Source organism: Lutra lutra, chromosome 6, assembly GCF_902655055.1.
Source record: "Lutra lutra chromosome 6, mLutLut1.2, whole genome shotgun sequence".
Lineage (NCBI taxonomy): Eukaryota > Metazoa > Chordata > Mammalia > Carnivora > Mustelidae > Lutra > Lutra lutra.
Window position 1 is genome coordinate 58999270 of NC_062283.1, and position 24518 is coordinate 59023787.

The following is a 24518-nucleotide window of genomic DNA, read 5'->3' on the forward strand; positions in this document are numbered from 1 at the left end:
AAAGTAGTGAAGAGAAATACTAGTAGCAAGGAAACGTAAAGCCAAACTTTCCAAGTAAAATTTAAAGTAACTAGAATTATCTCCTCAAACAGTTCATCTCCCCCTCCTTTATTTGTACCAGTTCCTCTCAAACACCAGACTTCAATGTAAAAATCTGTTTTATCCCAAATTACTGATTTTCTGCACAATTTTATTATTAATATTATAATTATTTTTTTGTGCTTATTTTTCTTTGCATAAAAACAATTACCTAGGTAGTGTGGGTCATTTCAGGAAGCCACTGGTTCACATACCTAGTCATTCTTTGCTTAATTTATTTATTTGATATTTACTATGAGAGCCAAAAAATAAACTACATTTTTAAAGCGCAGCTGAGTGACTGTAAGTTACATAACCTCTCTGAGCTTTAGTTTCCTATCAGAGACGGAAGTCTCCGTACCCATCTTTCAGAGTCGTTATTGGAATTAAGTGAAATATCATTCAACCTAGCATTACCTCTGGTATGTGATAAATATTCAACAAATGACAGCAATTATTTTTGTTGTTATTTTAGGAATTTTGTTTTTTCTTAAAAATACATTCTGCATATCCAAATAAATGATTGTGTTTGGAACAGAACACTTTTTTTGACTTCTAAACTGTCTTACCCACATTTCTATCCTATTTTCATCACATAAGGGACAATGGGGAGGACAACTGAGATAATAGCAAATAGTAATTCTTTCCAGAGTACGTGAAAGTTTGTATTTAGACTCTCAATGAGGTCAACGTTCTGAAGTTCAGGTGTTTCTAAACTTAAATAGTTATGAAATGATTTAATTGCTTCAACTGTGAGCCCCTTGAGTCTTCAGTGCTGGGAACAAAACCTGACATGGAGACTGGAATTGGATTGCCCAGTCTTTGATGGTGTTGACAGATTTTTCTCCCTTAATGTAGCTGGGGATGATTAGGAACAAAGCCTGTTAAATGCATATTCTTTGTGATTCTCAGAGAGTAATAAAGAACACTTTTTTAAAAAAAAATAAATTCCAGTTGATTTGAAGAACTAATAGCTGGGGAATTTATTGTTTCTGTGAAAAGAAATGACAGTTTATTGAGGCAGGGAGAATGGGAGTCATTCCTCTGGGAATGACCTGAATGTTAGGTTTAGGGCCATGTCAGCAACGATAAACCAAAGGAAGTGGTTCAACCTATTGCTGCCCACACCCTGACACGAGGGTTCAGTCCAGGGGGCACCTTGGTGGTGGCTTATTTTTCCTACATTTCTCATTCCAGGAAAAAAAGGGGGTTACTGAGGAAGATTACCTCATGTCATTTTCTAAAATATTCAGTACTCAGAGAATACATTTTGTAATCTAGGCCCAATAAAGAGGCAATGCATTCTGGAAATCACAAGGAACTTTCAAGACCTCACGGAACTCTGTGCCCTATTCTATTTTCCAGCTTTGGGTCATCTGCAACCATGAAAAAGAGGCCTCTATGTTTTTCTGATCTTCAACAGAAATCAATCCTTCCTTCTCTTTATCCATCTTCAAAGGCCCTCTGTCCTTATGCCTTCTATCATTCTCTGTCTTATTTATTTCTTCAATAAGTATGTGACACAATGAAGGATGTGAAGCTGGTGAAAGATACAGTCAAGATGCTTACAATATAGTATAAAAGATAAGCCATGCATATACTAGGAAGATAAGCTAGGCACAGGTGGGAAGAAAAGAAAGTGTTGCTATTTAAATCAATAAAAGTATTGTATCCTTCTAAGGGAGCAGCATAAAGATGGATGCTATTTTATTTTATTTTTTAAAAGTTGTATTTATTTATTTGAAGGGGGAAGGGGCAGAGGGAGAGGAACTGGGCAAGGATCCCGTCATGGGGCTCTATCTCAGGACCCTGAGATCACCATCTGACTCAAAATCAAGAGTCAGATGCTTAACTGATTGCACCATCGAGGCTCCCCAAGATGGACGCTCTCTTAGAAGATATCTTCCTTAGGTCAGTTTGGAAGTGAAAGCTGAACCCCCCCCAGGCATTTGGATGAGTGGGTGCAAAACTAAGAAGAGAGATAAGCTGTTCTCCAACATGGAACGAGAAGAATGAGAAATTTTCACAGCAGTGAGAGGAGAGGACCCAGGGGAAGGAGAAAAGGGAGCTGCCAGGAGGATCCGGAACGGAAGAAGAGTCTGAGCACATGATGTAGATAGAGGTTTCAGGAGAACATCAGCTAGAAAAATTCCCTGTGGGGTGGTGGCAGAGGACCCTGCCTCCAGTCATCAAAGTAAGTTATTTTCTGGGCTTTGATGTACTAACCCTCTCCCTTTCCTCAAATCTTCAAAAAAATCTGACCCAAAGTCTTATGCTGATGGGGTTTTGGGAAATTAAGGACATGGGGTTCAAAGGCAAGAACCAAGAGCAATGTCTTGGCAGCAAATCATTTGGTGTGGTTTCCAGCTCAGCCTCCAGCCAGGATGGCTCAGAAGAACTCAACTGTCCCTCCCACACATCTTCCTTGAAGATCCCAAAGGAATAAGCTGGGCTTTGGTGGATTTCCCACATGACGTGGGAAAGAAAGCCCAGCCATTCTTTTGCTATCATATGGAAAGAGCTGAAATCATCCCACAGAACTGTTTCTTGGGAGAATGAAGTGGGTTAATCTGGCAATATGATAATATGTTCACTTAGCATATAGGAAACACTCAATGAGGTTTTGATATTATTATTTCTATTATTTGAACAGCTCCTTTATGAAATCATAAATGGATAATATATAAGACAAGGAAGAGCTATTACAATGACACAGACAATATGTATTCCAGGATTTTAGTGACGGAAAAGATAACTTCTGGCCTCACTTACCAGAGAAAGTTTTGTGAGGGGACTAGACATCATGATGGGTGTGTGGACTTGTTTGAGACTAAGAGATGGCTTCAGCTGGAAGCCCAGCTCTCTGCAGAAAGGAGAGACAAAGGGGTCTGGAGCCAACACTTATGAGAAAAGTAAAAGTTACACTGGAAAGGCAGAATGTGTATAGACTGGGAGGGTCTGGAATGGCAGTCTACAGAGTAAAGCGTCTTGGAAGGCCGTGTGTGTGTGCTGTGTGCCTACAGGTGTTATGGGAAGAATGGAGTATCAAAATCATTGCTTTAAGGGAATGAACCTGGAAGGAAGGAATCCAAGGAAGGAAAGGCGGAGGATAATTTTTCAGTAACTCAGGCTGGAAAAGGTAAATACAAGCATGGAGAGATGGCAATAGATATGCAAAGAAAGAGACATATGGGAAAGATGTGTCAAGGTAATAATCAACAAGTTCTGGAAACGGACGGGTTCAGGGAAAGGATAGGAGCTAAGAAAAAGAAGGTAGAAGGAAAGCTAATTATCATACCCCAGATTTGAACTTAAAAGATCTGGAAGATTGGTGGTGTGTATGGACAGAAGACAGGGTGTGAAGTACTTGGGGGGAAAGACCCTTACTTAAAGAGGAATGAGGAAAGGCCAGACCAGGAGGGAGGGCATGGGAGGTCCAAGGATACAGCATTCAGGTGGTACAGAGGCAAGGGAAGAAGAGAGAGGAGTTTCAAGAAAGAATTGATCGACATGCTAAAAGTTTCAAGATGGAAAAGATGAGACATAAGAAAAGCCCTCATTAGCCTAAAGACATTGGTGACTTTCAAGAGGGTGCTTTAGAGAGAGAAATGGCTTGTAGAGCTTCACCGAGAGGAAGAGGAGGCTGGGTGATTATCTATTAGTTTGGTCATAAGTTTGGGTGGAAATGGAAGGGAAAAGATAGGATGGTGATTCAAGAGTAGGCAGAGCTAAGTTAAGGTTTGTTACTAAAGTGTTTGTGGAGTAAGAAATATGGATGTATTTCCAGGCACAAGGATTAAGGAGTAAGTACAAAGCAAGAGACTACACGTGCTGGAAGAGGGTATGAGGCAGGACACACCTTAAGAGCACAAGTAGGCTGAGTCTTGCAAATCTTTGCCAAGCAGCTCCGAGGATCCAGCTGTGGCCCATAGTCAGTCACAAAGAGAGCAGAGAAGATGGATATGTCAGTCCGCCCATCCCAGTGCATGATGGGCTGTCACAAAAGAAAAATATGATGGAAAGTAGGCAAAGAAAGCATTTAAATAGCTATCTATGGCCTCTCTCCCACCCTCTCTCTCTCCCTCCTCAAAAAAAAATAAATAAATAAAATGAAAAATAAAAATTTAAAAAGGGGGGGGCGCCTGGGGGTGCTCAGTAGGTTAAGCATCCAACTTTTGATTTAGCCTCAGGATGAAGATCTCAGGGTCATGAGATCAAGCTCCGCACTGGGCTCTGCCCTGGGCAAGGAGGCTACTTAATTAAGATTCTCTCTCTCCTTCTCCCTCTGCTCCTCCTCCCCCCGCCCCGCTCTCTGTCTCTTAAATGAATGAACGAACGAACGGACGAATGAATAAATAAATAAATAAATAAATAGTTATCCATGGCATCTAAGTTTGATAGGAAAGTAAGAGTAATTTGAAACAGGTGGAGGCTAAGGATGGGGGGAGAGGTGTAGAAGAACAGAGGCAGACACCCAGTGGAATGAGGAAGAGGAGGTAAAAGGGTGTGTCATCGTGTCATTCCCCCCCCCCCCCCCACCAATTCAGACTTAGAATCCTGTTTTGAAATCAGAGCAGTTCCAGATGTCAGCAACAGAGGGTGGCAGCTCTTACGGAAACACAGGATAGTTCCTAAGGAGCAGTGAATGTCATTGGCGTTTCCTGTGCAGGAGCTCCCAGGAAAGGAGAGGCCGGGGTCTCGAACGTAAGCGTGCAGAAATCACAGGGACGGCTTGCAGAGTGAAGAGTGTGAGCCAAGTGCCGGCCTTCAAAGCACAGTGGAGGAGCAGCAGTGATGGATGAGCATGGCAGGAGTGAAGGGATAACAGCGAGAGGGGAGGATTTGTGCCTGGGGGGCAGGCATGGTGACCAGGAGGACACCTAGAGCGAGAAGAAAGGGACCTTGAGAAAGGAGGAGGCCTTTAACCCAAGCCAGGGCTGTGGGGAAACCAGACTCAGCGTGCATATGCGGGAAGGCCCGTGTCATCGCCAGGGACTGTGACATCATCACTGTCGTCTCCTGGCCCGCCAGGTGATTTCCTTCATCTTTAACAAGACCTGATCTCTGGCTAGAATTTCTGAAAATTCTGTTACTATTTTTTTTAAAGATTTTGTTTATTTATTTGAGAGAGAGAGAGAGAGAACATGCATGGGGAGGAGAAGCAGACTCCCCCCCTGAGCAGGGAGTCTCACTCGGGGCCCAATCCCAGGACTCTGGGATCATGACCTGAGCTGAAGGCAGACGTTTAACTGCCTGAGCAACCGAGGTGCCCCCTGAAAATACTGTTTTAAAGAACTATCAAATACCTGAAATATACGCCTTTTGCTTATGAAGGTCTTCTCACCTCCAAAGTACTAGTTTCCAAGAGTCCAGACTTTGGCACTTTTACTCTGCCTGGTGAACCTCTGTCCAGCTATGGCTTCGTACAGTCCCACTTGGGGCTTTTCCTATACTTCTGCCCTCGCTGAGATGCTGTACTCTCCTAATTGTTCTGCTGAGGCAGTTCCATTATTTACTTTGACAATCAACATGCTTCATTTATTCCCTGTTTATATTTTACATCGCAGGGAATATATACAACTAAGCAAAATATTGAAGGAAACAGAATTCTGCCACTGCAAATGTCCAATACAACTTACTGTATTCACTGATTGTCACCTGATTCCTGTTAAAAGATCATTTTCCAAAAGGTAAACTCATCACTCTCATATGATATAAAATGAACTTGAGGCGAAGATTTTTTTAACTCATTAATTGATGAAGGGATGGTAAGATGTTAAAACTGGATCAAAGAAAAATCTCAAAAGTAGCTATATTTACAATATAAGCCATCAGGAATGCTAAACTGAATTTTCTAATAAATACAAAAATAATATCCTATAGAGTGCTAAAATGTGATACTTGGGATAATCATTTCTACGGGGTGGAAATCAGTGGTCTTTATTAGAGAAAATTAATTTTCATTTCTCTGACTGAGAATCATTTGCATTACTATGTATCTGTATCTTTCAGAATTATAAAGTAACTGAGCAAAAATAATGAAAAGTATAGACTTTTACAGATTCAGTTCCTCCCAGAGAATCTGATAGATGGCACTTGACATTCTGTGACAGTCATCTTTTCCCACTTTAAATGAAGTCTCTATTTTCTTGATATTTCTTTTTTTCCCCCAAAGATTTTATTTATTTGTGTATTTGAGAGAGCACATGCACAGGGAGAGGGGCAGGGGAAAGGGACAGAGGGAGGGAGAGAGTCCCAAGCTGACTCCCTGCTGAGTGTGAAGCCTGGCTCAGGGCTGGATCCCAGAACCCTGAGATCATGACCTGAGCCTAAACCAGGAACTGGATGCTTACCTGACTGAGTCCCCCAGGTGCCCTGATAATTCTGTTTTTAATGGAAGTAACACTCATCAGTTAGAAACAAAATTGAGGGGCTATGAAGAAAATTCAAACTATTGGTCTGATAAATCTTTCCTTTCTTATAGATACATGTGTATATTAAATTTCAATTAATTGCCCCAAACTAGATATTCAAGATCCAGCATATTTAGGTTATTTTTATAGATGTTAGATTATGGATCTGTTACCATAGTTTGCACTTTATTTTTTTTTTTTAAAGATTTTATTTATTTATTTATTTATTTGACAGACAGAGATCACAAGTAGGCAGAGAGGCAGGCAGAGAGAGAGGAGGAAGCAGGCTCCCCGCTGAGCAGAGAGCCCGATGCGGGGCTCGATCCCAGGACCCTGAGATCATGACCTGAGCCAAAGGCAGAGGCTTAACCCACTGAGCCACCCAGGCGCCCCATAGTTTGCACTTTAATCAGAGGAGATCAACAGGGGCTTCTCAGACAAATGTAGCCCTTAGACATGCATGGAATGTCTAAGGGCTACAGAGGAACCACGAGAAGCAACCAGAATACACACTCGGCCATTCTAGTAGTATGTTCAAAACCATGACTAAAAATGTTTCCAAATCCGAACAAACCTCAGAACTTGATTTGTGTCATAATAGCAACCCTGTGGCATGTCCCTTGTCCCCCTTATGCCTTTTGATTTTTAGAAAACACAGTTTGATCGATGAGGGAGCTGAGAAAGTCACGGGCATTGGGAAGGTAGCGTGGAGCCCGCCTTGGGTGCTCTGCTTCTGGGTGAACTGCCGGCCCACCCTGTTATTTTTCCTGCTGTCCTCCCACCCCCCACATCCATTTTCCAGCCTCTGCTGGATCCCCGTTGTCACGTCACCCGTACTTACTTGCCTCCCTTTCTTGCTCCCACATTCCCCTCCTGTCCCCTCCCTTCTCTCCCTTTTCCCAACCACATCATCTTCTCTCCTTCTCTCTCCTCACCTCCAGCATCTTCCCATTTTCCTTCACCCCAACTAACTTTGCTCCTTCTGGCTGGCTGGTCTAAAGCTTCATTTTTTCGAATAGAGGTCACTTCCTCCCCACAGTACAGCCCAGTGAGAACGGGAGGGACGGCGCATGACAAACTGGCATTTTAATGAAGACTGAGCAAGAGCACTGTGATATCACCTGTGACACTGCTCCATTCTGCCAGGGTTTCAACTATAAAACCCTGATGATGATCTTCTATTTTCCTGAGTCCTCTGTTTTTCCCTTTGCCTAAAGGGAGCCAGCTATCTCCTGCTAACACTAAACTTGCACAAAGCCCACCCTCCTGGGCCCTGGGTCCAGGAGGAAACAGACACAGTCCGTGACTTCGCAAAGTTTACAGCTTAGCTTTGGGCCAGTGACAGTGGGTGGATCTTCATCAGTTTGAGAGAAGCATGGTTTGCTGAGGAAGAAAAGCAAGGGGGACCTGGGAATCAGAAAAAAATGTTACTGGAAAGATAAGAGATTTGAAAGACTGGGGGTCGGGGGGGGGAGGGCATTCTTCATAGAATGATTCCCAGCAGTGGGGAAAGGTGGGGGAGGAGGGAATGAGAAGGGCACAAGGGTGGAGGTGGGCTTTGAGGTGAGGCAGGAGAGGTTGGCCAGCGCCAGGTGCTGAAGGGTCTGGAAGCCTTGCATAAGGTCTTGGCCTTGGATCCTAGGCCACAGAGGGATTTTAAGCACGTGCTTAAAATCCAGTGCAATCATGAGGATTGCGTTTGAGAGAAATTGTTCTGACTCCAGGGAGGAGAACAGATTGGAGGTGAGCCAAATTCTGCAAGAACACCCCTGGTGTGATGTTTGTGGTCGCGCCTGCTCACAGCCCCCACCCAGCATTTTCCACCCCTCCCCCACACCAGCTTTTGGTGCACTGCGTTTGAGGGCTGACTGTCACTTCTCCGGACAAAATGTCAATGGTCCCAGACTCTTGTAACTTAGCTGGACCACGCACCCATAGTTCCAGCCTTCTTCCTAGAGCCTTCTGGATGTGCAAGATGTGGAGTTGCATAGAGGCCATATCAAAAGGGTCCTTGGACTGGATTTCATGTTCTGCTGTCACCAACCTGAAATCCTTAGTTTGTGGGTGAGTGGCCTTGCATTTTCATTTTTTTTGCACTGAGTCCCACAAATTATGGAGAGGGTTCTGCTCCCAGCAATCTGTGGATGGTAGCCTTCAGATCATTCTTTAAACCCTAAGGCCAAATGGCCAGAGAACTCCACCAATTGTCCCAAGATGAGGCACAGAAGGTCACCAGAGTCTTTCCTTCTGATGGCAAACAGACTCTTCAGGCCTGCTCCAACCTTCCTCCCTTCAGTGGCTCTGTAACACAACATCTGGACTGTGGCCAGAAAATGCTTCAGCCCAGTGGGCGAGGACGAGGGCATTCTTGACTTTCGTGGAGTTAAACACTTGGAGAAATTTCAGGAAGAAAGCACTTGGTGAAAGGTAAAAGCTAGCTGGCGGGTCAGCTCCCTGCCTGCTGCTCCGCTCATCTGGATTTTCATGGGTCTTAGCGTGTTTATTCTTGTCTTTCCAGTGGCCAAAGGACAAGTTTAAGTTTCTTATTTCCTCTAGGGAGCCCGGAAAAAGGCAACAGGCACCAAATACAGGAAATCATGTGGAGAGGATCTCTTATTTATTACGGTTCCCTTAGTACTTCCCCTCCCCCAGCCTCCGCCCCCACCTCCAGCCACACTGTGTCTTCCAGATTTTTCCTGCCGCAGAGAACAGAAGCCAGTTCACCTCTGCTCCCTGAGGTCTGTGTGAGCCCTGAGGCTCTGAAGTCTGGTCTTGGAAACCCCACCCTCCTGTGGCTGTGTGACTGAATGGGAGGCCCTTGAGTTTCACCTCACCTAAGAGGTTCTTGGGAAGATCTCCAGGACTGGGTCAAATTTTAGGAGGCTGCAAACCACAGAAGAGAAAGGTAGGTCCCTGAATTATTTTGTTCTGTCTTGCTGTGGATCGAGCTGCTCTGAAGTAGATGTGTGTGTCCATATGGCTTCTCCAGTTGGCTGCGGGGTTTCAACATGTGTGTCTTGCTGAGATTTACTGATACCTGGACTGTGAGAAAAAATTGTGAGCAGGGAGGTGACATTTGGGTTTTTTGAATTTGAACGTCTTTGGATAAAGAAGACTAACTAGCATGGTACGTAAAACATGAAGGTGATTCTTATTTTCTTCCGAGGGCAAATCTCATTAGAAGTTGCATGTTTTGGGCTTCTGCATAAGGGGAAAAAGCTTACCGCCTGACTTTTCTTTTCAAAACAGACCCCTACCATGATTTTTAAAAAAATTTCTTTCTAAGATGAGCTTCTTTTTTTGTTTTTACTTTTATTTAATTTTAATTTTGGGGGGAGTTAAAAATGTACCAGAGTTCACAAAGGATTTCTCACAGGAATAGAAATAGGTGTTTGTTTTAAGATTTTATTTATTTATTTGAGAGAGAGAGAGCATGAGAGAGGGAGAGAGAGATGGATCATCAATAGGGGGGAGGGGTAGAGGGAGAAGCAGACTCCCTGCTGAGCAAGGAGCAGGACATGGGACTCGATCCCAGGACCCTGGGATCATGACCTGAGCCAAAGGCAGATGCTTAACCAACTGAGGCACCCAGGCACCTGAAACAAGTGTTTCTAATTTAGAGTACCTGTAAGTTATAAGTAAATGAACAAGCATTCTGTTCAGGATCTAGTGGACTTCCATGTTAATTTTCCATGTTTGAAAATATGAAACCATTAATCTCTCTCTGCTGTTGCCTGAAATCAGAAGTGCATTGTGACAATGTCTATCGAGTGGTGGCTGGGAGGCTGATTTTATTTATCCTGCTGTGATAGCTGGTTGCCAGGATGGTGCTCACCCCTTGGCTGGTGGCTTTCATTGGTCACTATTGAGAGTCAAGATGATGTGTCAACCGAGACCTGGAGAGGGGTCAAGCTTTATTCAAATAACAGGACATATTTCTCTGGATTATTATTTTGCCTTTCATGTTTCTGTTGCTTCATTTTTGTCTTCACAACTGTGCCTTCTTCTGGAAGCAATATCTTCTGGTGGCGTCACAGAATATTAGCCAATTTATAGTAATTTATTGAATACTGGCTATTCTTCCCAAGCTTATTTAGTTCAGATACTCGTGATTTCTTGCCACTTATGAATTCTACCTTAACACAGTCTCTCTCCATTCCATCCTCCATATCCTACTACAGGGTTCTTGGGAAAATGCAATTCTGATAATGTCATTCTCCTCAGTGAAATATTTCCTCTTCACCCCATTGCTTACATCCTTGCTACCTAAAGGGTAGATCGTCCTGAGAACAGCTGTATCACCCATCACTTGGAACTTGTTAGAGATGCAAATTCTCCATTCCCTCCCCAGACTTAATGAATCTGTATTTTAACCAGGTCCCTGGGAGATTCATATGCACATTAAAGCTTGAGAAACCCCAGCTTAAGAAAAGCAGACAAGACCTTCTAAGTTTGTTCATTTTTACCCCATCCAGCCTTACCTCTCACCACCTGTCTTTCCCGCCATACTGAACACCTTCTCTTTCCCCAGGATGTGAGAGCTCTAATGCCTACCTACACCTTTGTGTGCTGTTCTCCCTGTCCAGGAAGTCACCATTCATCTTCATCTGCAGCCTGCAAGTTCCCCCTCCATCCCCTCACCCAGTCTGCCTCAGACCAAGTGTCTCTCCAGTCCATGCTTTATAGCACTTGATGAAATGCTTCTGTCATAGCCCATAGTATGCTATATTATGACTGCTATGCTTATGTTCATCTGTGAGAGTTATGGGCTTTTATTTTTGAATCTAGAGCTCTTGAAGCAATGTCAAGTATTTACTGAATTCATGAAGAAATGAATGAACAACCGAATGGACATATTGACTGAAGAGCCCAAATTAATTACCAGACTGAGATCTATAGTTTGAAGTTTTCCAAGGAGATTGCCAATCCCCATAATATTTTCCCATGCTGTCTTTTATGACACTTTGTTGGATTTTTTTCACCAAGTATTTTGAGTACCCATGTGTGCCATACCTTTCAGAATCTATTTTTTCTAGAGGGAAAGAGAACACATGTGAGTGGAGGTGGAGGGGGAGAGGGTGGAGGGGGCAGAGGGAGAGGGAGAGAGAAAATCTTGAGCAGACTCCATGCTCAGCATGGAGCCCAATGTGGGCCTTGATCTCATGACCCTGACATTATGACCTGAGCCAAAATCAAGAGCTGGATGCTTAACCAACTGAGCCGCCAAGCATCCCCAGAATCTATTTCTCTATGTCTCTGATCTCTATGTCATTGATCAGCGGATCCATTTGTTTCTCAAATGCTGTTTGTTCCTTGGTGTGCAGCGGTCCCTGTTAGACCTCCCTGGAGGCATAACTGTCATTGAGGCAGAACTGGCAGAACTGGGCCAAAAGTTTGTCAGCCTAACGCATCACAATCAGAAGGTGTTTGGCCCCTACTACACGGAGATCCTAAAAACCCTCATCCCTCCAGCCCAGGCCCTGGAAACCGAGGTGGAGTCTCTGTGACTGCACGGACTCCAAGCCCCGGCCCCTCGGACCCAGGCGAGCGCTCGGCATGCTCCTGGGGTGACCTCACCAGCGACCATCAGAGCAGGAAGCCCTCCTCCCCTCCCGAGGGCAGTCCACCAGGGCTGAAATGAGCAGCATGTCAGCAGCAACTGGCCCAAACTCATTCACCAATAAACTTATGGACTGAAAAAAAAAAAATGGATAGCCTCTGCCATTAGGTGTTTCTCTATCAGTGCCCCTGTTGTCCACCACTCTATGTCAGAGACTTACTCATTTTTCAGCACCTATGTACCGAGCACCTGACACCTACTGGACACTGTGCTGTGTGCTTGGGGTATGATGGCAAATGACACAGATGTGACTACTGCCTCCATGCAGCTCCCCTTACAGAGAGCACATTCTTTTTTTTTTTTTTTAAAGATTTATTTATTTATTTATTTGACAGAGAGAGAGAGAGCACAAGCAGGCAGAGAGGCAGGCAGAAAGAGAGGAGGAAGCAGGCTCCCTGCTGAGCAGAGAGCCCGACGCGGGGCTCGATCCCAGGACCCTGAGATCATGACCTGAGCCGAAGGCAGCGGCTTAACCCACTGAGCCACCCAGGCGCCCCCAGAGAGCACATTCTTGATCATCCTCTACCCCACTTCTCCTTAAAAGATGTTAAGGAAAGCTGAAGTCTGATCTCTAATCCATATTGGCACATCCAGGGAAAGGCATTAGGCACTGGAAGGCAGCGGGATTTAGGAGAAAGAAAGCTGGGTTGTGTTTTGGGGCCCTGATTCAGTCCTGTACCTGGAACTCACTTGCCATGTGAATTACGGTGGGGCCGCACCCATTCTCTGAACTTTGATTTTTCTCTAGTGGTGAGCAAGATACAGAGCCATAAGAAGAGAAGCTCTTGCCTTTAAGGGCACATGGAGAAGATGATGTCCAGGGAGTCTCTGTGCTCACCTTCTCTCCTGCTGCATGATGATTGAAAGCCAACGCTCTGTAGTACTCTGAGTCAAGTGGGCAAAGAAGAGATCTTAAAGGAGTCGTGGCATTGCTCTGCTGTGTGCTCAGCCAGCAAGCACAGTGTGGCAGTGTTTCCTAAGGAGCAGTGCCCTGCAGCTTGAAGAAACCCACTTGACATTAGCTGTTGGGTACAGAGCTGGCTGAAGTAGGGCAGCTAAGGAAAGAGACAGTGTCATCCTCAGGCAATCTCTGTCTTTGGAAAGCAGCCAGAAGGGAAGAATATAGCTCTACCAAGTAGTCCAGGATGAATCTAAGAGTTTTAAGACATCTAGCCAGTCCCTGACCCTCACTGTGGCAGAGCTACAAATATTTCTTTTTTCTTTTTCCACCTAAAGATCTGTGTCTTAAGCAGATGTCACCTAGAACTCAAGGTTGGGCAGGACATAGTGTACGTTGTCCCCATGCTTGGTGCTCCCATGGGGCGCATGGTCACCCTGTCTTTGTTATCCAGACACAACCAGCAGCTTAGTCTATAGCAAACTGCTTGGGCAATCCAGATAATGACTCTTTCAGTCTTCAAGCCCACTTGTGTTGGCTCCCTCATTATCTGGAGCTTCCAAAGGAAATGTCGCTAGACCTCTTGGATTCCTTCTTGCTTCCTGTTACTCATGCATCTCTTTGCCTCCACCTTCCTGCACACCCGCCTTGTCTTTTTTCACCTTTCAGCAGCCAAAGTGTTTTCTGCTGGTCATTTCCTAACCGTTCAAGTTAACATTAATCTCTATTAGTAAGCACAAGTTATAGCAACAAAAGGATGGTCAGCCTGCATAAGAGGTTTCTAATGCCCTCCCACCAATCTCACAATGAACTGGAGATCAACCTTGGCCATACTGGTCAACATTTCTTTTTAAATCAGAGGCAGACCTGGTTTTGAATCCCCCTTCTGTCACTTCCTTTCATAAGTAACTACATCTTGCCAAGTCTTAGTTTCATTTTTGGAAAAGTAGATAATTTCTTGCACACAAGGTCGTAGAGATCAACCAGTTTCAGTACCTAATGTGTTGCCTCAAGGCACACATCAGATCTTAAAAGAGGAGGCTGGCCAACATGGTAAAAATTAGGAAATTGTCATTTGCAGACTCTCTGAAGGAATGAGGTGATATTCGAAGTAAAAAGTTGGTCTCGTCACATGTGGAGGTTGCCTTCAAATATTTAAAGATTGCTCCATGTAGAAAAAGAAGTCAATAGAAGATTGATGAGTGAAAATTATAGGGTAACAGGTTTTAGTTCAACGTGTGGAAGTATTTACCCACCGTCGGGACTGTCTAAAACCGGGTGAGCTCCCTTGTGGCGTGGTGAACGCCCTGTCCCAGGCAGTGTGCCAGCACCCTGTTAGCCCATGGCCGGGGTGTTCCCGAAGGGATGCCCGCACTGGGTGGGGTCCGGGTGATGACCTCTAGGTCCTTCCCGCTCAAAGCTACCAGGACTCTTGTGATGTCAGGTTCCCAACCCAAACCACCAAAGGAGGGTTACCAAAAAAAAAAAAAAAAAAAATTCGTCAGGCTGTAGAGTGATCATAGCTGCATTTTTACTAGCTCACCCAACGTATCTGAAATCATCGTTTCTAAATAGGGTCTTTGCCACAACAATAGAGCTACAATGGACTTCCAGGAAAAGCAAAAAAGAAATGAGAACAATGGAGTGGGAAAAGTTCACCCCAAACCACTCTTCTTGGGTTACTCTTTAACTATATTGTGGGTTCCTCCTTGTGCTGCAAACACATTCTTATTTGATGGAAAATTGCCATATTTTGGTACATTTTCTACCAAACTAGGTTCAGACAAGCAACAGCAAACTCAGAGCTTTGTCTCTGATCTCTGCCATATCCAAGAAACAGAAGCACTACTCTATGGAGATGTATTCTTAGCTGTTCAGAAATCTAATTTTTATTTCTTCTTTTTTTTTTAAGATTTTATTTATTTATTTGACAGAGAGAGAGATAGAGATTGAGAGAGGGAACACAAGATGGAGGAGTGGGAAGGGAAGAAGCAGGTTTCCTGCTGAGCAAGGACCCTAACACTGGGCTTGATCCCAGGACCCTGAGATCATGACCCGAGCCGAAGGTAGACGCTTAACTGACTGAGCTACACAGGTGCCTCCAGAAACCTAATTTTTAAAAGGGCAAAATAAATGGTGCTAGTCTCCTCTAAATGGCAGGGACCATGAGCAGGATACGTGACTCTTGTGGGGGAGAGGAGAGCCGGGCTGTCTGCCTGCTCTAAGTTGAGGTCTTCAGTCATCGTTCCCATCCACCTTTCTTTTCTGCTGAATGAGCCATGTTGATCACAGCCTCTCTGCCAGTTAAGGACCTGGAGACTTAGAGTCGGGAGAAGTTAGCTCAGGTGGGTCCCAGGTGCGTCTTGTATTGCTGAGCTACCCCAGGCTTCTTTGCTAGTACTTTAGCTTCGTGGTCTCCAAAGAACTGGCTGATCAAGTGTTTTTGGAACCTCGCATCTTCTGCAGTCGCTTGGGGAACAAGTCAGTATGCCAAGCTCTCTTCAATCTTGTTTTAGGATCCCAGAGCAAAAGAGCAGTTGTCCTCGCCACAGAAATGGGTATCAGCAAATGCTCCATTCTGTGAAAGCTAACCGAAACAGTGATATATTTTATTCTCCAGGTTTACTTAGGTTTCCTCTCTTAAAAACAAAGTTTAAAAAAAAAACCCTTTGAAATATAAAGAACTGTGCATGGCAAAACCATAGACACCCATGCAGACCAGTGTGTTTATTTTTAGATGCACATCAGCCTGGCCAGCACAGCAAAGCAACTGTCTAATGTCCAAACTATGGCCCTGGGAATTTCCTCTAACAAGGCTGTGTTTCCGTGCATTGTTACAGTACAAAGGGCAGGAGGCCTGAGTGGAAGGCTCATGGTAACCCCGCCCAGCGAGAGATCTGGAACTGTCATTCCCTCAGTCTACATGGTCCTGAGTGCCGGGGTCAACATGGAGGTCGCCCGCCAGCTCTGGGCAGATGCAAATGAGTAGACATGTATGATTATTTCATCTAAAAATAGCCCAGAGACCCATGAGGCCAATTCAAAAATAAAGGCTCAGCTTTCTATCAACAGCCAAGGATCTAATCCTTACCGGGCCATGAAGTAGATTCTGGTCTAGCCCAGAAACAGGGATGTCATTCAAAGGTCCTGTATTTGACCGCAATTAATAAAGGGGTTGTCAAGCATATTGTAGTACAAAAGCATCCGTGCCACATACATCCAGCCACACACACACACACACACACGGAGAGCAGGTATCAGACAGTTATCTGAATCACCCTGATCTTTACTGTTCTCTTAGGCCAGTTTCTGTTCCTTAATTTATCTATCTATGAAATGGGTGCGACAAACCTCATGTCCTATTAGTTTTGGGGAGAAATAAGGTACAATATTGGAAATCAACTGACTCAAACTAGACTTCTGCTAAAAGTTTTACATTTGGGGCCTAATATGCTTTGTGCACCTTACAAGAAATTACTGTCAGAATCTTGACCATCAAGGCTATGGGGGGATTTGGTTGTTGCTGTTTTGAGGGTTGCTTTTTTGTTTTTGTTTGTTTGATCTTCTATTATTATTATTGTTGTTATTATTATTATTATTATTTGCCACTATAAAGAAAGAAACCTAATCTGTGACTTCATTGGCAAACTTTGCTAGTCGAGCTGTCATGGCATTGTCGAGCTGTCATGGCATTTTCAAGCTGTCCCTACTGCTGGGGAAGGTCACTGCATTAGACTCAAGGTCGCAACACTCAGGGTTTTATCTGGGGGTCACTGCGGAAGATGAAGGGGTAGGTCTCAGGTCAGTGTGTAGCGGCCCCTACCCACTCTGTGCAGGGTCTTCGACCTGCATTCCAGCAGCCTGTGTGGGGATGGGGCCCTGGCCCCATCAAAGGCCCGAGGGGCAAGGGGACCGCACTGACACAGGGCAGCCCTGAGCTGGGATTGTAGGGCTCTGTTAGTAGGTGGACGTCCAAATCCCTTCAGGTCTGCAGATGCAGGAAAAGGTGTTGTAGCCCTTTGAAGAAAATGCAAGAATGTTGTTAAAAACGCCTTTATGGATTGTTTTGTTTGCAAGTGTTTATTATCAGACACCCCTCAGGGTTCACAGGGCAGGTTGCGAATGTCCAAAGTGGGGCCTGGGAATTTCCTTCTACAAAGGCCCTGCTTCCTCTCTTTGTTAATCCTCAGAGAACAAGTGGAAGCATTACTAGAGATCCTGACTTAACCCTTTCTCCTGTCCACCGCGCCCGGGTACCCACTTCAAGGAGCAATCAAACCTCCAGCCTGCTGAGGAGCAGAGAGATCTCAGGGTGCGTGGGTGTGCACTTGCAGATGTGTGTGTGTGTGTGTGTGTGTGTGTGTGTGTGTGTGTGTGTTGGTGAGAAATAGATAATAAAGCACAAAGCATAGCATTTTAAAAGCTTTCATTCAGTATCATAACATGCACCCAATCATGGTTTAGACCAGGGAAAATTTCTACTTTCTTTACCATATATGCTTCTCTATGAAAAAGGCTGATCTAGTTCTAGTTCCCTGTGTCTGGAGCATGACCCTTCTAGAATGACAGTTGCTGTTTTCTTTTTGGGATCCACTTACTGCCTAACATGGGACACCACGAATTGAAGATCTTCCAATCAACCCAGTGGTTTATTGGCCTTATGCTAAGACCTAAATTCTACTGGGCACCAAGGGGAAGCAGATGTTCTGCCTGCAAGAAATGTCAAAAATATGTAAATTTTACAGATATATATACAGACCCACATTCAGGTGTTATAAGTGAGGAGGCAAAGAAGCCAGATAACTGTAGAGTCCAAGTTTGGGGCGATCAGAAGAGATACATGAACCCTCACCCAGCTAAGATTCTAAATATCCCCAGAGACATTTTCAGTGTCTCCTTTGCTCACAAATCTCCAAACACCAGCATGACTGAGCGCATGACTACACATAGACACACATATGTGCATTCATACACGCACGCACATATCAGTCCCAGGAGATAGCTTTGCCTTCCCAGAGGAAATAACTCCCTTGCTTTCTCACACCAACTCCACGAAAAGATCAGCTTCAACACCCATCTCTTCCTCCTCCTTTCCTGTCTCAAGAGATGACCTTTCCCACATCCAGAGCTCTGCTCCCCTCCCCCCACCACCGCCAGTGGCCTCACTACTCTCCTCTCTGATTGGTTCTTTCCCATTATCCTCGAATTCTACTCAGGTCCTTCTCATTTCAAAACGATAGGAACAGCAAATCTTCCACAACCCCATACTGCTCCTCCATCTTCCTTTTCTTTTGCCAAATACATTTTTGAAGAATTTTGGATGTGTCCATCTTCATGTCATCACCAAGCACTCAGCCTGCAAACCACAGGGTTCTGCCCCCACACCCGCGCTCCCGGGTACATGCTGGAGAATGCGCTTGCCCAGATTCTCTCTAACCTCCATGTCCCTGAACCGGTCGCAGTTCCTTTTCCACGACACCTGTTGTTGATTACGGCCTCCCCCAGTCTGGTCCCTGCTTGCTGGGACCCCACAGTCTCCCTCCTACTTCTCTCGCTGAGCCCTCCCCGTTTTCTTTGTAGGTCCTTCCCTCCTGCTGTGCCCTCACCTTCCCGATGGCTGTGATCTGGACCACCTTTTCTTCTCCACCTGCACCACCTCCCTGCCACACTCTGTTCCTCTGTCTAAAGTCCTCTTTTCTCCTTTCTCTGCCAAGTAAACATCGGTCCTCCAGACCCCATTTTACTTTTTTATTTTATTTTTTTTTAAAGATTTTATATATTTATTTGACAGACAGAAATCACAAGTAGGCAGAGAGTCAGACAGAGAGAGAGGGGGAAGCAGGCTCCATGCTGAGCAGAGAGCCCGATGCGGGGCTCGATCCCAGGACCCTGAGATGATGACCTGAGCTGAAGGCAGAGGCTTTAACCCACTGAGCCACCCAGGCGCCCCCAGACCCCATTTTAAATGTTACCCAGCGACTTGATTTGTGGGGCCCCCCATCCACGTGCAGAATTCTCCTCTCTTCCAGCTGTTCGTACAGCACTTCCCCAAGCCTCTGCTAGAGGCCTTGTGTATTTGCATTCACAGCGATTGTTCTCCTGCACCTTCTCCCAGGGATGGCAGGGATGCCATCTTATTCGTCTTTTTATTCCTGGCCACACAGCAGGTTTTCAATCAACGTTTGATAGAAAATTGGGAAAGAAGTGTCCTTTCACGGACATTTTGGTATAAGCTTATACCTGAGCTTGAATAACACCTGTACTATTATGCGATGGCTGTATTAAGAAGCTTTGATATTTTAAAAAGATTTATTTGTTTATTTATTTATTTGACAGAGAGAGAGAGATCACAGGTAGGCAGAGCAGCAGGCAGAGAGAGAGAGAGAGGGAGGAAGCAGGCTCCCTGCTGAACAGAGAGGCCAATGCGGGGCTCCTCTCAGGACCCCAAGATCATAACCTGAGCTGAAGGCAGAGGCTTAACCCACTGAGCCACACAGGTGCCCCAAGAAGCTTTGATTTTAATATAATTTTTTAAGAAGATTTATTTATTTATTTGAGAGAGCAAGAGAGGAGGGGAGGGGCCACAGGAGAGGAAGAGAGAGAACCTCCAGCAGGCTCCCCTTTGAGCATGGAACCCGACGAGGGGCTCAATCCCAGGACCCCGAGATCATGACCTGAGCTGAAATCAAGAGTCAAACATCCAACCGACTGAGCCACCCAGGCACCCCTGTTTTTAACGTAATTTTTAAAGCTAAGCTATGCACATTTAAGATACTAACAATACTTCACTTTTTCCCAAAACTGAAATCACAATTCTTAACACTTCTTATTTGAGGTTTCAATCCCTGTTTAAATGACAACTTGGACTTCATGTTGAATTTAAATTTCCCCTTGGGGAGAGTTTCTGAATATGTCATGAATGACTGTATTTTCATGCACCTGAAGTGGGGTGGCCATGTTGGAGCAGGACCAAGAGTTTGCCAAGGTCGCCGCCGCTTCTCTGGGAAGCGGGTGTTATGTAAACTGCACCTGCAGAAGCCAGAGATCAATTTGCACAGTTGTCTGCAGGAGGACTGGGGAGGCCCCGGGAGAATGAGCCTGAGCCGAGTCAGTGCAGAATCCAGCCAACCTTCGGTCTTCCAGGAGCTTGCAGGGCAGGTCAGCGCTTCAAGGGCAGAGCCTGAGGCTCGCCCAGCTCTGCAACCTCCCTGGGGCCAGGAGGAGAGAATAGGTGAACAGTTCTCTATTTTCAAGAATCTCAACCCTTGGGGCGCCTGGGTGGCTCAGTTGGTTGAGCAGCTGCCTTCGGCTCAGGTCATGATCCCAGCGTCCTGGGATCGAGTCCCACATCGGGCTCCTTGTTTGGCGGGGAGCCTGCTTCTCCCTCTGCCTGCCATTCTGTCTGCCTGTGCTCGCTCGCTCTCCTCTCTCTCTGACAAATAAATAAAATCTTAAAAAAAGAAAAAAAAAAAAAGAATCTCAACCCTTTAAAATCTCTGTGTTGAGTTTTTGTGATAATGTGTGTAAAATATTAGCACGAGAGAACTAGCTATCACCTGCAGACAAACGGAAAGGAGCACGGATCACAATGCAGATTGCCGGGCCCCGCCCAGACCTATTCCCACCTGTGTGTGTGTAGGCAGGTGGGAATGGGGTCTGGGAAAGGGGCAGTCTATAGAGTACGGGCTTTCCAAACAGCACATGAGATGATGCTTCCAAGGTCTGATGCACACTGAGCTGTGCATAAGTCACAATATTTAGAAAGTATCTGCCCACTTGTGTTGAGAAAAGTGTTGACGCTGATGGCATAGGGGGCCCCCTCCCTGCATTCCTCTGGTGGGTTAATAGTTTTGTCATCTGGACTCATCTTTGCAGGGACCGTCTTCCTGTCAAAGTTGTAACCCTTCTCTGAGCCGCAAGTTTGGAGGAGAATCCTACACAGCTTTGCACCACTGCTCATACCATCACGTGTTTAACTTTTGGTGTGTTTACGTCTTGGCCGTTTGTTCAGGGTACAATCGAGTGCAGGGACAGGAGCGGGGCTTGGGGTTCAGATTCTGCCTCAAATTCTTCCATTTGTTTGCCCTCAAATCTGTATAGGGTCTTTTTTTTTTTTTTAAGATTTTATTCATTTATTTGACAGAGACAGAGATCACAGGTAGGCAGAGAGGCAGGCAGAGAGAGGGGGGAAGCAGGCTCCCTGCTGAGCAGAGAGCCCGATGCGGGGCTCAATCCCAGGACCCTGTGATTATGACCTGAGCCGAAGGCAGAGGCTTAACCCACTGAGCCACCCAGGTGCCCCTAAATCTGTATAGTTTTTAAACGAGGCTTGGCAAATTGATGGACTGTTCTAAGCCTCCCTCTCTCAGATGGGAATAGCTAAGGAGTTCATAGAGTGTTGTGAAAATTAAATGACATCATGCATGAACCATTTCTTTAAAAGTGCTCAGCCCAGACCCTGTGGTGGAGTTGGTTCTCCCCCAGAGGCAGCGATTAATAATAAAAACAAAAGTATCATCGACCCTGGCAACTGAGGAACAGAGAAATTACATAATTTACCTGAATTTACATAGCTAGTAAGTGGTAGAACTCGAACTTGAACCCAGGTACTCTGGTGCCAGATCCCACGTTCTTGACCTCTTCGAGCACCTCCGATTGTGTGCTCACCAACTGTGAGCACTGGCCTATTCTGTGCCCAATGCTATGCTAGGTGCCAGGCATTCCACAGTAGACAGATGGGGTCCTGCCTTGGGGCTGAGAGTGAGGAAAACAGGGATCACAAATAGACGATGCCAGAGCAGTTCAGTAGGGGCTCTGATGGAGGGCTGTGAGGGGCAGAGGTGTACACATAGCTAGAGGGAGTCAGAGACAGCCTCTTGCACGGAATGACCTTGACTCGGACCTTGAAGGACAATGGGAGTTAGACAAGTGAACATGGAGGAAGGAGGCAGTTCTGGGCAGAGGCTGGAGAACACAGTGGTTGCAGGGCACAGAGGGGCTTCAAGGGGAGAGAAGAAGATGAGGACAAAGTGGCAGAGGGAGGTAAAGCTGGATAGGTAGGCAGAAGCCCTACGGTTAAGGGTTTTAGCTGAAGGTAATTTGTCATTTGGAGAAAAGGAAAGACTCTCCATGAACTAAGCCAGCAGCTCCCCATCTGTCAATGTTTCTCTAAACAAACGTGGAACTTTTGATTCAACAGGCCTCGGCCTGGGGACAGGGCAACAGTATTTTTCTCAAAAAAAAAAAAAAAATCATGTTCTATCTCAGTGCTTTTTAAACTTTTGTGTACCTCAGAGTCACCTCGGAGAGCTTGTTTTAACGCTGATCACTGGGCCTACTCCCCAGGATTTTTGGAACCTGGAGGTCAGGGTGGTCTCAAGAATTGGCATTTCTAACAAATTCCCGAGTGGTGTTTGTGCTACTGGTCTGTGGTCCTGTAGAGCAGAATCTCCAATCATATAGTCAAGAACTTAGGCTTAATTACTTATTTGTGTGATCCTTTTTTGTAAAATTCAATTTCGTTAACATATAGTGTTTCATTAGTTTCGGGATAGAGTTTAATGATTCATTAGTTGCATATAACACGCAGTGCTCATTACATCATGTACCCACCCTAATGTCCGTCACCCAGTTCCCCCATCCCCCCATCCCCACCCCTCCAGCAACCCTCAGTTCCTTCTCTATAATTAAGAGTTTCTTAATGGTTTGCCTTCTTCTGTTTTCATCTTATTTTATTTTTCCTTCCCTTCCTCTATGCTCATCTGTTTTGTGTGATTCTTTTTTTTTTAAAGGAAAGATTTTGTATTGTTTAAAGATTTTATTCATTTATTTGTCAGAGAGAGAGAGCACAAGCAGGGGAGCGGCAGGCAGAGGGAGAAGCAGGCTTTCCACTAAACAAGGAGCCCAAAGCAGGACTTGATTCCAGGACCTTGGGATTGAGGACTGAGCTGAAGGAAGATGCTTAACCAACTGAGCCAGCCAGGCATCTCTATTTTGTGTGATTCTTAAGCTGTATTAAAATTTGAAAATTCCTGCAAGGAAGAATGACTAAATCTTTTACCTTCTTTTCTCTAATGTTTCTTTAATTTTTGAATATTTCTGTAGTTGAAGAAAATTTAATCCAAATATTCCTGAAATTCTGGTTGATTTTGATCTGTAAGTGCTCAAAATATGGTGACTTGTAGGTTTCATTGGAATTTCAAAAATCAACCTTTGAAACTTCTGTTTGCAAAGCAGGAAGTCGATTGTGGCCCAGAGCAAACACTTCAGGTGAAGGGTTTGCCCGTTCGGAGGCCTTTAGAGTCTCAGCTTTTGAGCGTGTTTCTCTACCTTTTAAACAGTGTGATTCTGAGTCTTTACAGAATGGGCTGTAGATGTGGAAATAGGCGATTGGAGTCTTTGAGTGTGGCCAGCTGGCTAAGAGCAACATATATCCCAATGGTTGTTATTTCCTCCTTGATAGATAAAGCAGGAAGAGGCTGGGAAATGCAAAGTCACCCCAGACAAGGGAGGAGTGAAAAGATGGATGGAGAAGAAAGGATCTTGGAAGTTTCATGTTTCTCTTCGCTTACCAAACCAAACCAAACTGAAAAACTTACCTTTTTAAATGCCATAGTCACAAACTAAATTTTCCACACCAAAGATTTAGAAGAAAAAGATAGATGTAAAAAATAGTAAGTGGCCAGATTAACAATGATTAACACGAATGATGGATCCACATGAGAGTCCAGGAGCAGAAACAAATACAAGTCACAAAAACCCAAGTTTCTGTGAGGGTTTGATGACCCATCCAGTAGCTTAAATTCCTCTGTCTATAGTATTAAAATGCAAACACCATTCTGGATATCTGGGAACATCTGGACATCCTCATCCATCCAAAGCAGATTCAATTCCATTAACGGTCTCTGTTGCAGATAGAAGAAATGGGCTAAATGTATATTTTAGGATTTTTTTCGATCCTACCCAATTTTGCTCCTTAGTTTATCGATGAAATAAATTAACTCTGCCTTCCATATCCTCCCAACAAAATTCAACATTTGATGAAAGTCACCTTTGAGTTTTGAAACGATGAGTTCGAGGGGAAGTTACTAAAAATAATTGAAATTAACAGTAATTGTATAAAAAGGAAATAAGCAGAAATGACTTTCATTGAGCCCAAGAAGCAATAAATTTGTACTGATGTGCTCTTTCTCTTCATTTATTTAATTTCTACGTAGGGATTTTAGTTGAAGTCCCCCAGATTTATCAGTGTGGTTGTCTGCTCAGTTGCTCTGAGCTCCCCCCAAGCCCTTGGGGGAGCCAGTGCCCTCCCACTTACTGACGTCCCCACCACACCTTTGTGCTACCTCGGTCCCAACCCCTGCCTGCACTCAACCCAGACAGGTGGACCTTGGCCAGTCAACATGCACAAAAGCAAGACTTCCACCCTTACAGGTAGAAAAATTTCACACACACACATACACATACATGCATACCTTATTGCCATTACTCTGCTTTATGTTGCTACACG

General features: G+C 44.8%; 1 protein-coding gene across 1 annotated transcript in view; it reads left to right on the plus strand.

Moving 5' to 3' along the window:
* The first annotated feature begins 9190 nt into the window (after positions 1 to 9190).
* Positions 9191 to 24518, plus strand: part of ADGRF5 (adhesion G protein-coupled receptor F5) — a 96540-nt gene continuing 81212 nt past the window's right edge. Inside the window, exon 1 of the mRNA XM_047732798.1 lies at positions 9191 to 9396. The gene's annotated coding sequence lies outside the window, so the exon portion shown is untranslated. The remainder of the gene's footprint in view (positions 9397 to 24518) is intronic.